Source organism: Catharus ustulatus, chromosome 12 (genome assembly GCF_009819885.2).
Source record: "Catharus ustulatus isolate bCatUst1 chromosome 12, bCatUst1.pri.v2, whole genome shotgun sequence".
NCBI lineage: Eukaryota > Metazoa > Chordata > Aves > Passeriformes > Turdidae > Catharus > Catharus ustulatus.
The window spans coordinates 1,580,198-1,592,633 of NC_046232.1; the positions used below are offsets into that span (position 1 = coordinate 1,580,198).

At 42.4% G+C, this 12,436-nt stretch overlaps 1 protein-coding gene across 7 annotated transcripts in view; it reads right to left on the reverse strand.

Moving 5' to 3' along the window:
- PEAK1 (pseudopodium enriched atypical kinase 1) overlaps nt 1-12,436 on the reverse strand; it is a 108,301-nt gene that overhangs the window by 72,614 nt on the left and 23,251 nt on the right. Inside the window, exon 1 of one of the 7 annotated variants that reach the window (XM_033070394.1) lies at nt 6,421-6,512. The exons of the other annotated variants lie outside the window; for them this stretch is intronic. The gene's annotated coding sequence lies outside the window, so the exon portion shown is untranslated. Of the gene's footprint in view, nt 1-6,420; nt 6,513-12,436 lie in introns of those variants that run through there. 7 annotated transcript variants of the gene reach the window in all.

A 12,436-nucleotide genomic window follows, 5' to 3' on the forward strand; every position in this document is an offset into this window, starting at 1 on the left:
TCTAGCAGCTAGGTCAGGCTCCCCTCAGATCCCACAGAAGCACTTTGGAGCTGCTCTTACAGGTAGAGCTGCTTTTCTCACCTTCTCACCTGGCTGTACATGGACACTGAGCAGGACAGGGGCACACAGCAGGAAACAGCTCCTGGCAACATTTCCTGACTAAAGGAGCACCCAGTGAACCCAGCTGAGGTCAGGTAAGGGCAACTTCCCATGCCACTGCATCCCTGCAGAAGCCCACACAGGAATTTTACAGTCTATTTTTTCAGATCACAAATGTGCTCCTAAATGCTCATGAATTGCATTGAAAATGTTGGCTTCCATTATTTAACAAAAAATCCCTGCAGGTGTCATTTGTGAGAATATGTATATTTTTGTAGTGTGCCACAGCAATCTCAATTTTTTTTGTTGTTAAGTTACACCAAGTATATTTTAGATTTTCCCAACAGTAAGACAGAGGAAAGGAAAAAAGATATTCCAGTGCTATTCTGTGCATGTAAATAAGGGCTTTCCTGCTTAGAATCACTTTAGAATTGAATTTTGGCAGGTGTAAAATTTTTACCTTCTTTGTAAAATCCTTCTAATTTGGCAGAGTTATGATGGTTTGAAGGAAAATAACCCAACTATGTTTATATTTTCAGTACATGACCTTAAGTGTTGATCAAATCTAATGGTTACTAAATACATTTCAGGACACTGGGAACTAAAGAAGGGGTATTTGCCCTCCATCATAGCACAAGACTAGAAGAAACACAAGGTTTTCCACATGACTCTACTTGAAGATAGGCACATAAACAGAGAAAACTCACTGATATTTGCACATCACGTAACACTTGTGATATTTTAAATTTTTTCAGCATATTTGGCTTCACAAACTCAATGCTACCATGAAGAGCTACAGGCAGTGGAAATGAAATGAGTGCTGTGCTGGTTTGCAGTGGGAATTCTTCCCATCTCCCCACTGCCCACTCTGCATAAACCCATCAAAGTCTGATGCTCTGCTGTGATTTCCCCACTGTAATCTGCTGCCTATTATTCTCTCAAACCCCATCTGCAGGTCATTTTTCTATCAAATGAGCTGGTTAAAATTCCTTCTCCCTTTTTATTTAAACCTAGGGGAATTTCAAATAGTCCAGCACTAACCGACAGGAATTTATTTTAACCATTATTTAAAATACCAGCAGCTTTGCATTGCTACAGCTTAACAGCTCTGATGGGTTTCATGCAGCCTCCCTTCACTTTATCTCCTCTGACACAGGCATTAGCATCCTGGGAGCCCAAGTAGAGCTCAGAGAGTCATTGCCTTTATTCCCCTTTAGGCTCAGTCCTCTTTCCACACAGAATTTGGAGCATTGCACAAACTTTCTACAGACAGAAAAGCACGTACTAGTGTGAAAATAGCTATGTAACAAGTAAAAATCATTAGAAATGTATACTAAAGTAAATCCTCTTTATAATTTAAGACATTTTGAGGTGATTTTCCTCATATAAGGGAATCAAACTGATTGTTCCCTGCCCTCTGAGGAAGGCGGTACTCAGGAGTTAAAATTCTGTGTATGCATTTTGAACTGAAGTTTTTCCCTGTACCAGACAGCTCTGTGAATGAAAGCATCATACTTGTCAGCACTTCCCTCCATGCCAGAGGGCTGAGAGGGAGCATGACCTGCACAGGATTACTTCCTAAAGTCTGGATTTGAAGTGATCTAACGAGGTCCTGTGCTTTCCACAGGCTGCCACACACACTCCAACCTCACAGTCAAAAAGAAGCTGCTCAGTAAGAAGCTGTAGAGAAAGGTATTTTTGCTGACTGCAGTTTGACAATCTCTTGTAGGAAACCAACAGAACAGAAGACAATGGAAAGCTGTTGGAGAGTAATAAAGTTTAATACTTTTTCTTGTACATGCAATGGAAGAGAGGCAGATGAGAGCAGCATGATGGCCAATGCTATCACAACATGCTCCCCTAAAAAACGACCTTGGAGCACTGTGACAAAGCCACCTAGCAGAGCATCAGTGTCTGTACCTCACTGCTCACTGCAAATGCGTATTTGTGAGTTTCAGAAGTTGCACTTCAACTACAGGTTCATGATTCACCACAAAAATCAAGCAGCAAAAGCACCCAGTACATGCATCAGGGTCCTCCTTTTAGCAAGATGCCTTTAAGCTGTGGGTTTGTAAGCTACGGGAGTGCCATTTTTCCTTTTGGAATTCTGAGCTGTGCACGAGCTCAGGTAGTGCTGCACCATGTGCTTTTGGGGTGACGCACAGAGCAGTGAAGGTGTGAGTAACCAGCACTGATGGCTCCTTATCTCACCACCTGCAGCACTGAGTGAAGTCACACAAGGCTGTCCTGACACATGAAAAACAGGATTCACTCCTTTCCCTGCCCCTGCTGCAGCCACGCCCGTTGTGCTTCCTCTTCCGTGCCCACCCACTGCTCACCCAGCAGGGTCTGATCCTAAATTCCTGTGGGAAAAGGGCTGTACACACCTGAGGTGGCAGCACCGCTTGGGTGGGAGGAAGGGGGCTCAGGAAGTGTCCAGCAGCAAGATCTGCAATGGATCGTGTCCTTCCAGACTCTGAGGATGCTCTAAGTGGATCTCTGTACAGGGCACACAGTGGTACACACACCCCAACAATTCCTGTTGCAAGGCTGCTCTACACTAGAGAAAAACAAAGGGAAAACCGAGTGGAGTACCTGATCCACGAGCAATCCTTGTCTTCCTCATTTGCCCTGGCAGACCCAAAACTGAGTCAGGGGAGCAATGTGCACACGGACATGGAAGCTGCTGGTGTGGGTCTGCAGGGGCTGCACAAAGGGCACCAGGGACCAGCACCTGCAGTTCCAGCACCACCTTCTGCAGTGCTCCTCAAAGAGGCTGCAACTGCAAACCTGGCTCCCAAAAACTGCTCCAGAAAAACCTCATTGCATGGAACTTCAGCAATCAAGTGCCTGAGCCTCAGCAGCATCACTCATATGAGTATGCTTTGATTTAATTTATCTTGGTAAGGACCTGACCCGAGCTAAAGCAACACAGAGACCCTGATGGTGTTTGTTCTCTTATGTTGTGTGTGTCTCATTCACATATCACTTACTTTTAGGCAAAACCTTAAATTTTAGGCTGCAGCTCCATTTTAACTTTTTCAGCAGGAGAACAAACTTAATTCCTATCTTTTCTCCTGCAGCTGTTTGTTCCCATGCCAGCCCAACCATCCAAGAGCACATGGGTTATGCTGGCAGTTGTTCTTCTTGGCAGGATTTTCCCTCTCCAGCTGAATCACTTCCCTGGTTGGGTTCACCAACATGTGCTGGCACGGCACAAGAAACAGCACAGAGGGGAAAGGAATGACCAGGAAAAAAACAAAGTCAGGCTTTACTGGCTGCAGTGCCACCACAGATGCAATCCTAGCTTTAATTTGATTTCTGCTCTGCACCTGAGATAAGCCACAGAAACATTAAGAGATGGAAGAGGGTGATGCTAAACTAGAGGGAGGGATTTGACAACAACGAGTAGGGAGATTCAGAGTAGCAGCATTTAAATGGTGAAATCTTGAAATGATATCTTTTAACCATCCCACAATTCACACAAATTCTAAGTTCCATGGAAAATTTAAACACACTTCACTTTGCCAATGCAAACATACTATTTGATACCAGTCTTCAGAACAGTGCCATACAAAGGTGCCCAGACTAATGATTTACTCCTCAATGCCCAAAACCCTTTCTAGGCTTTGTAATTCCAAGTTTGGCCACATTATCCTCCCATATGTACAGAAAGAAATATCTCTTTTGTCAATAATGCCATTACTGAATGGTATCATTACAAAAATCCCTGCAAAGAAAGATCAACTTGGCTAACCACCAGAATTCAAGAAAATGCCTTCGTTTACAATAAAAAGTGGCTTTGGAAGAAGATAGGAGTGGGTGTGGAATTAAGTATTTTGTATTTTTGGAGACAATACACTTTAGTGTTTGCAAGAATGTTGTGAGGGATGCCCAAATGCTGGCTGAATGACAGCAGAGCTGAGCACCATTGCTCCATCCAGGCTGTTTGACACCAGCAGTCCACAAAGGGAAGGGTTTCCCAATTCCAGGGACTGCTGCCATCCCAGGAAGGGTGATGGGACAGCCAGGCTGTAAGGAAGCCCTTCTGAGTCCTCAAATGCCCATTAGCTCGGCAGCCAAACATTTCCATAATTCCCTGCTTCTCAAAAAGGCTGTGGCCACAGCCCACAGGTACAAGTCACTTAGGCTTAGGAAATGATCTAGCAATAAATCCAGACAGAAACCCTTCACAGTCTCATCCAAAGTTTGACATTAAAGGCACTCCAGTGAGACATTTGGACATGATGACAATCTGGCAGCTTTGCAGAACACATCTGCCTGCTGAGCTGCACAATGATAAATACACATTTATCACTGAGACAGACTGACCCCAATGCCTCACATCCATTAGACACTTACAGCCACTTTGCCAACACATCAAACCAAAAAACATGGAATAAATAGCAGCATTTAGCACACCACCTAAGCTGTGCTGTCCAAAAACGTGGTCATGAACTACCGAGTTTGATGCTAACCCTAAGTTCTGATGACTAATCTGGTTCCTTTATTCCAGCAAACTGAAAGTACAATAGCCATAGTGGTGATTGCATGCTGGAAACTACAGCTCTTCTGTGAGCTAATCCTGGGGATCTCAGCAGTTCTGAGCAGACACTGGGGGAAGGTCCCATGCTTATGACTCACGCTGCCATTTTTCTCTCCTCTATTGTTTTGCAAATTCTCTGCTTAATCTAAAATCCATTTCAACTAGAAACTTCCAGGCTCAGTGGAAACTTGAAGAAAATATATTCCAAACAAGTGGTGCTTCAAAAGGGTGTGGATCTACAAGCCTTTCAATGGATCTAAATCTGGGCTGGCACTGCCCTGCCCTTGTCACTGGCCTCTGCCCCTTCCTGTGCTTGCCTGATCCCACAGAGAGCAGATCCAGGATGTGACCAGGCTGGAAACCAGTGCCACCACCAGGAGCCACAGGGAGTGGGAGTGATGGAGGACGTGGCACAAGATAAAGTTGTGGCAATCCAGATTTAGACAGGCCTAAGTGGAGGTGTACCACTAAGAGTTATTAATCATCCTGAACGAGCCATGTCTTAAAGGAAATGGGCATTCTGAGCTTTGGGTTTCATTTTAAGGTATTGATTGATGTCCCTAAAACATTTTAAACCTGTACATTAGCAGAAAATTATCCTACATATACTGGTAATATATTCTCTTAATGGGATACATAGCAATGAAATTCTGTCTCACTAGATCTTTAAGAGCAGATTCAAACTTCAAGGATTATGAGTTCAGGCAGGATAATGCCCGTTTTCCTACCTGATGGCTGCCAGTAACACTTGGAAGCTGGTTTTGATAATAGGTAGGATACCACAGTAGCCACAGTCAACTCCAGGTATCTTTTCTGCTTCATTGCTTTAGCTTTGTTTAACAGCCCATTTTTGAGTGGTAAAACACTAGCAGAAATAGCAATATATTTGTGAAGACACACTAAATAAAGCTGTATTGCTTTTACAAGAATATACTCCAGATTATATCAGAGCTATAACAAAAATCCCATGGGTCTGTAAGAACAGCAAGAGAGCTGCAAGACAGGATTCCATCTGCTTCCCAGGAGAAATTTTCATGCTGGGTCCCCATGGCATGAGGCCAAACACACCTTCAGAAAGAAATGCATGAGGTGTCAAATATTTTAACATCACCTTTCTATGCAAAGCATTTCTATCAGCCTACCACCCTTTTCCAGACAGGGAAATTCCCACTAAATCATCAATAATACTTCCCGGTAACCATCAGTCCACCTGCTAATGAGCACACAGCACCTATCCAGAGAAATCAGGCCTGGAAGATGAGAGCATAGCCTTTAATAATTTACAAGACTCATTAACCTTATCCCAAAAGACAAACAAAAAGAATGTGATATCTACTCAGATTTCCAGACCAAGCCAAGATAAAGTGGTTCAGAAGCCATTAGGATGTATCAGTCAATAAATACTCTCCAAATGTTCTTCTGTGGATAACCTGGCAGCCAAAGAACCATCCATCTTTAAAAGCCTGTATTATTACAGACACAACATCAGGAACATTAAGAAACTTGCACTGCTGAAAATGAGATCGAAAAGATTTGAAAATTATTCAATATGGCAAACGCTAAAAATCTTTCGAATTTGCTATTTTAAATAGACAAAACCAGTCTAGTCTGGTTCTGCACAGAATAAATACCAGCCCTGTACAAATGTCAAGTGTGCCCAGGGACAGAATTCACATCCAACATCAAACACTCACTTTGGCAGCACAACACAGAGCCAGGAGCAGGGAAAAGCCAGCCCAGGGTCTTGTCCTGGGACTGAACACTCAGCTCTGTACCTGGCCAAGCAGGTGATCCATATTCCCAGCAGGCATTTGTTGCAGGACTGGTAGGAGTGTGTGGGAGGGAATTACGATGATGCAGTTTGTGACAGCCAGATCTGCAGTTCATGTCTGAAAACCAACAGAAATAACCTTAACACAAATGGCTTGGATTTCCTGGAATCTCCTGCTACACATGCACATCTTACTGCTACAAAACTGCTCTTCTCTCTGCACAAACACCCAGCAGCCACGAGGGCTTGCCTCCAGAGAGAAGCTCTCCAGCTACATCTCCTCTTGTATCAGATCCCTCACTCTTTACCATATTCCTGTGCCTGCTTTGAAGTGTTCTAAAGGAGATAATCTGAATGCTGGAGGAGCTGGCTGGAACAGCTCTGTGCTCTGTGGGAAAGGAGGAGTCCTGTGCTCTTCCCTGGCTCTCTAAGCAGGTGTAGGAGCAGGAGCTGGGAGGCTTTAGGTGCTCCACCTTGTTTCTCACTCCATTTACACAGGTCATGTGGGTTCTGAACAGGGATTTTTTCCAGACGTTGTATAGGAGCTGCTGTACCTTCCCTTCCTTTCCCTCTCCCAGTAACCTCTCCCTTCCACCTACAGAATCAACATGCAGAACTGCTACACGATACGGGCTAAAAACCCTTAAAAACCAGATGTGCTTCTTAAAGCCCCTGCCTATCCCATTCCTTCAAAGAGTAGGACATTTTACCAAAGCACCATTTTACTGTCGATCATTCCAAAAAGGAACGTGCTATTTCCCTAATTACAATTTCCTTTCTATAAAATGCCCCTTTCCTCACAGCAGCTTCTATTCCAAGCAGGGAAGCACAGCCCTGTGCTGCCTTGTCAAAGCCAAATCTGACACTTGTTCTTTCCCAAAGCTTTCCCTCTCCACACCAACACCTTCCCCTAAAGGATTTTCCACTGTGCCATGGGCAGTGTTCAACTGCTTGATGACATTTTGGGACTACAAGGAGAAAAAACAGCACTTCAAATAAAACAGAAGAACCATAAATTAATAATAACAAGGAATGGATAACTATACATTCCATAAATAGTGCTGATAGAAATTACCAAAAGAACAATGGTTATCTTCCCTTAAAGAGAGTTTTTACTGAGGTTTCATATTGCATATCCCTTTGAAACAGGACACAAAGATGAAGGAAATGGTGGCATCTTTTTAAACTTTCTTTTGCAAGTAGAGTGTATCCTTAATGCTTATGCCAGGAAATAAAAAAAAAAAACCATCTTAGAAGAAAGGTGATCTGATAGGGCAGATTGTTTCAGTGCATGATCTGGGACATGCTGAAGATTAAATATTAGCAGTATATGTTAATGGAAGGAAAACAAAATGTGGCATGTTGACAAATACAGTTCTCCTTCTGGCTTTCATGAGGTTACATCAAGTTCATTATATATAAAAACTTAAATACATCAAAATAAAAATGTGTGTGTATCAACTTGTCAGACCAACACAACAATGTCTCAGCTTATAAACAGCACTCCCTGATCCACACAGATCTGGCTAAATAAACATTATTCCTGTTTTAGAAGGAGAAGCTCCAGTTCTGGATGACCTGCAGAGGGACTGGGACAGCCTCCTGACAGAATTCCTGACTGCTCAGCTGGCACAGCATTCACCCTTGACACCCCTGAGATGGGCAGAGTGAGGCTGAACTGTGGATGAAGTATAAATACTGTAAGAAAAGCAAGTGCTGCCAGAATAACACTGCCATGGTGAACAGGAAGACATCTAAGGGAACTTTTAATCAAAATTAAAACCAGTAACTGGAGTCATTTATCTGGACACATGTTCAGAGGTGCCACATTTCAGTCCCAACATGCCTTTCTTCCACAGAAAAGTGCTTTTCTAATATCCAGAAGTAAAAGAATTTTTGAAAGACCATTCTGTCTCCAAAGAGACCATTAGGACCAGTTTTCCATTCTAAACAGAAATTCCTATCTTCTCAAACAGCTCCAGCTCCTCCAAAATAACCAAACCATCCTGAGCTTTCTCACCTGCCAAAAGCAACAAACACTTCTAAAGGAGGAACAGCAGCAAACCAAAAACTATTCTTTAATGGCAGTGAAGTTTGAACAAGTGAAAATTATTGATGCTTTTCCTGGAATGACAATTACCAAAGGTTTAGCCCAGAAATACTTCTATTTTTTTTTTTAATTAGGCTACTAAGATGTGCTGCCTTTCTCCGTTTGTTTTTTGACACAGATCTTTAAAGACCTGCTACCTGGAAGTGATAGATTATCTATGTTAACACTTTAGAAATGCATATTTGTACATGTGAATGTTATCCAGAGTTTTTTAAATCAGTATTTCCCAGAGTTTTGATATTTCCACCTCAGAGTCTCAGCCCTCAGTAAATTTTATTTGCACATCCCATTATAAAGTTTTGAATTTAAAATCTTAAGGCAACACAGTCCTGTGAGGCATTTCCTAACACAGTGATGGGCCATAAACACCAGGGATTTTGTGGTGAAGGCAGACAGGAAATGCACACCCCATGTGCACTTACTGAGAATGGATGTAATTATGTACCAGAGTGTCTCACCTTGCCCTGCCCAGCCTGCACACTGCTCAGCAGGGATTTCTGCACTTGGGAGCCTTATTTTTCACACACACTCCTCTCCTCAGGCACTAAAAGTTTTAGAACAACTTTCTCATTCATTCCAGGTCAGAACGTTTTGCCTGCAGACCACACACAAATGCTCAGCTCGACAGCTCGGCTGTTTGGAGCTGCTGAGATGCTGCTGGATAAATCACAAAACACTCCAGCCCCTCCAGAACCTGCCCAGCTGAGGGTGCCACAATCCCCCATTTCAGTCCAGCTGAAATAAGGTTCCCACTGCACATGTCTTGTCCTGAAAGTTCCAGCAGGGACACATGAGCTTACAAGTTGACACACAATAAAGACAGGACAAAGTTTTGCCTGAAGAGCCCCAGTTTTTCCTACAGACAGGTGAGAAAGGTGACATGGACACATTACTCCTTCACTGGCCTTCAGGTCAGGAGCTTTCAATACTAACTTTTTATTAGATACTTCATTAAGTTATTGACCAGCTTTATTTTCCTTTCTGCAACTGCAGAGAATTAATTTTTTTTAACAGGACAAGGTATGCATTCCCTGAGGGTCTTGAGTTACTTCATTGCTAAAGATTAATTTTCTCTAATCTTACTCCTTTATTCCTGTGTTCAAAGACATTTTCCCTCCCCATGAAAAACTAACATAACATCGAAGCTGCAATGCTGTGCTTTTCTCAGTAGTAAGAGAGAGTGATATGTGAGATACCAAATTTTTTATACTGGAATTTTGAATGGTAACTTGCGACATAATTTATGGCATGAGACCTTACAGAACTTTGAAATTTTCTAGTTTTTATGATTTGCAGTTACTGTACACAGCAACAAAATGAAATATATAAAACATACACCAACTTTATTAAAAAAATTCCGATGTTAAATTCTCAATTTTAACATAACAATGTAAACTCCTCTGCAAATGCCAGTCTCTCCTCTGTTGAAGTAAGCACTGAATTGAAATAGGAAACATTCTGAAGCACAATTGTTGAGCTGTTCCCAAGGGATAGTTACAGTTTCATGGCTTAATCACTCCAACTTTCCATTTTGTTAATAACATAGTTGAATAAAAATGATCTGATGCTACTTGTGCATTCATTTAATGAGTCCCTGGAAAGAAATGCCAACAGTGAAGCATGCCCAGATCTCCCGAATCAGTGGGAAAAGTTGTGCACAAAGATTAGAAACATCTTCAGCTTCTATGCATCAGTAATATATTTTTGATCCTGAATCCCACTTCAGCTCTGAAGAAAAATAAGTTTTGGATAAAGTTTCATAGTTAAATATGAAAATCAGTGCCTGAGCTAACATAATCCTCCAACCACAGCTTCCCTTTCCAAATCTTGGCATATTAATCTCCTTTCCTTTTAGCTGCTCCAGTTCTTGCATAACAATGCCATTTCCTGAATTCAAATCTCCACAAATAAACCTTAAAGCTGAATAATACTTTATTAAGCCCTATGAATATTCCCTTAAGCAGGGTATCCTTGAAAAAAACAGGGCTACACTGTCACAACTCAGCATCATTTTCTTTGGACTTTCAGGGTAAGAACAAGCAGCACTGCAGCAGCCAACAACCTAAAAACCTTCCTGAAATACAAAACTCCTACCCTCTGCAGAGGAGATTTTTAATAAGGTACTAATGCTTAGCTGAAATCTCCATCCCTCCATGCAGCAGTCACTTATTTCTCTGTGGGTATGTAATTTGCACAGGCTCCCAGGGAAATTCTGGACTGGTGTTTTTGGAGGAAGGAAAAGCACAGTGCATCCCCAGCTTCCTGCACAGCCCCGAGCACCTCTCCCAAGGGTTCAAACTATCAGTGCTCAAACACTCACCTAAATGATCATTGCTGCAATATGAACATTTCTAAAGGATTTTACCTAAGAAGGATGCTCAGGTTCGATTTGCCTGCTCGATTCAGTTTTGATCTGTTCCTTTCCTAGTGCAGATGCTCACTAGAGGTTAAAAATGTGTGTAATTACTGTGTTCAAGCTCCAAGCTGAGCACAGGCTGGAGATCGTCTGCATTGGGTATTATCTCAAATGAGTCCCTCAAGTGTGACTGGCTGGATGAGGAGGATGGCAGCTGATGGCAATGCAGATTGTACATGGACATGGTCCACAGGGCACTTTTCACCAAAAGTCTGTCTCAAGCAAGAAAAAAATAAATCATCTTGAACAGCAACTACTACAGAGTAAAATGTACTGGATGTCAGAGAGCAAAATTTGTTTCTCAATTAGGTCCATAAAAGCAAACTATTCATTATCACTGCTTTATCATCCACTCAAGACCCATGAGATACCTTTTCTCAGAGGGGCTGGAGAATACAAACAGTATTACTAAGAAAAGATTAATTACCTGTTGTAAGCTAAACATTTTAGAAACGTCTTTGCAGTAATCCCCAGTGAAAAACAGACTGACATTCAGCAGGACAAGACAGCATTTCACACATGGAAATCAGACAAGTTCATTACATAGGGAACAAGAAGTGAGGAATTGAGAAACAAAGAAGTAAGGAATTGAGAAACAAAGGCACATAATCTCTCAAACATTTTTTTAATCAGGCACTCAGCAATCAGCACCCAGCCCTGCCCCTGCCTGCTGCAGCAAGTGCTCAGTGCCTTTATCAGCTCAGTTATTCCGTGCAGGCAGTGAATGCTGAGCCTGGAGCACGCCTTGGCACCAGGAAATGCCAAGCAGGGAAAAGAGCTGAGCCAAAAGCACTCTGTGCCAGTCCAGCCTAAGCAGTGCCTTCCTAAGGAAACAGGAACAGAAACCCAATGCAATTTTTAAAAACTGGTCCTGAAAATTTACGAAGCAGGAAACAGCTCACGGCTCTTGGAGTGGTGCCACTATCACCAGCATCTCGTCACCTCCCTCCCCATGCCCTCCAGGACACAGCCTCCAAAATGAACCTGCAAAATCAACTGAAATGGAAGTGAAGGATCTGGAATGACAGACTAGATATAAGGTACCATTATTTTAGGTTAAACAAAAAAAAAGAGGCTTGAAAACAAAGCCACAATTTAATCCACCACATTTCAGCTTGCTGTGTCACACTGACACCTCTGATTCCAGCATCTTACAAGTCTAGACATCTGCCTCAAACTTCTAATCTGAAGTTAAAAACTGGGCAAAACTGATGCAGTGTGAATACAGCAGTGTACCAGACTTTATGAAGAGCCCTTTTTACTTTGCTAAGGTACAAGAGGATTGCAGGGTATTCGGCTCCAAAACATCCACATTTATTCAGCAGTAAGTTTACTCACAAGACAATTGATTACTCCCTACACAACCACATTTAAAGCAAAGCTTCTGCAGCTTTGTTTTTCTCTTTAAAGTGTAAGGAAGCAGCGGAGCCACCCCGAGCCCATCTGCATGTTAACAAAACACTTCTTAAGGTAGGGATTTACAGTCTGTAAGAA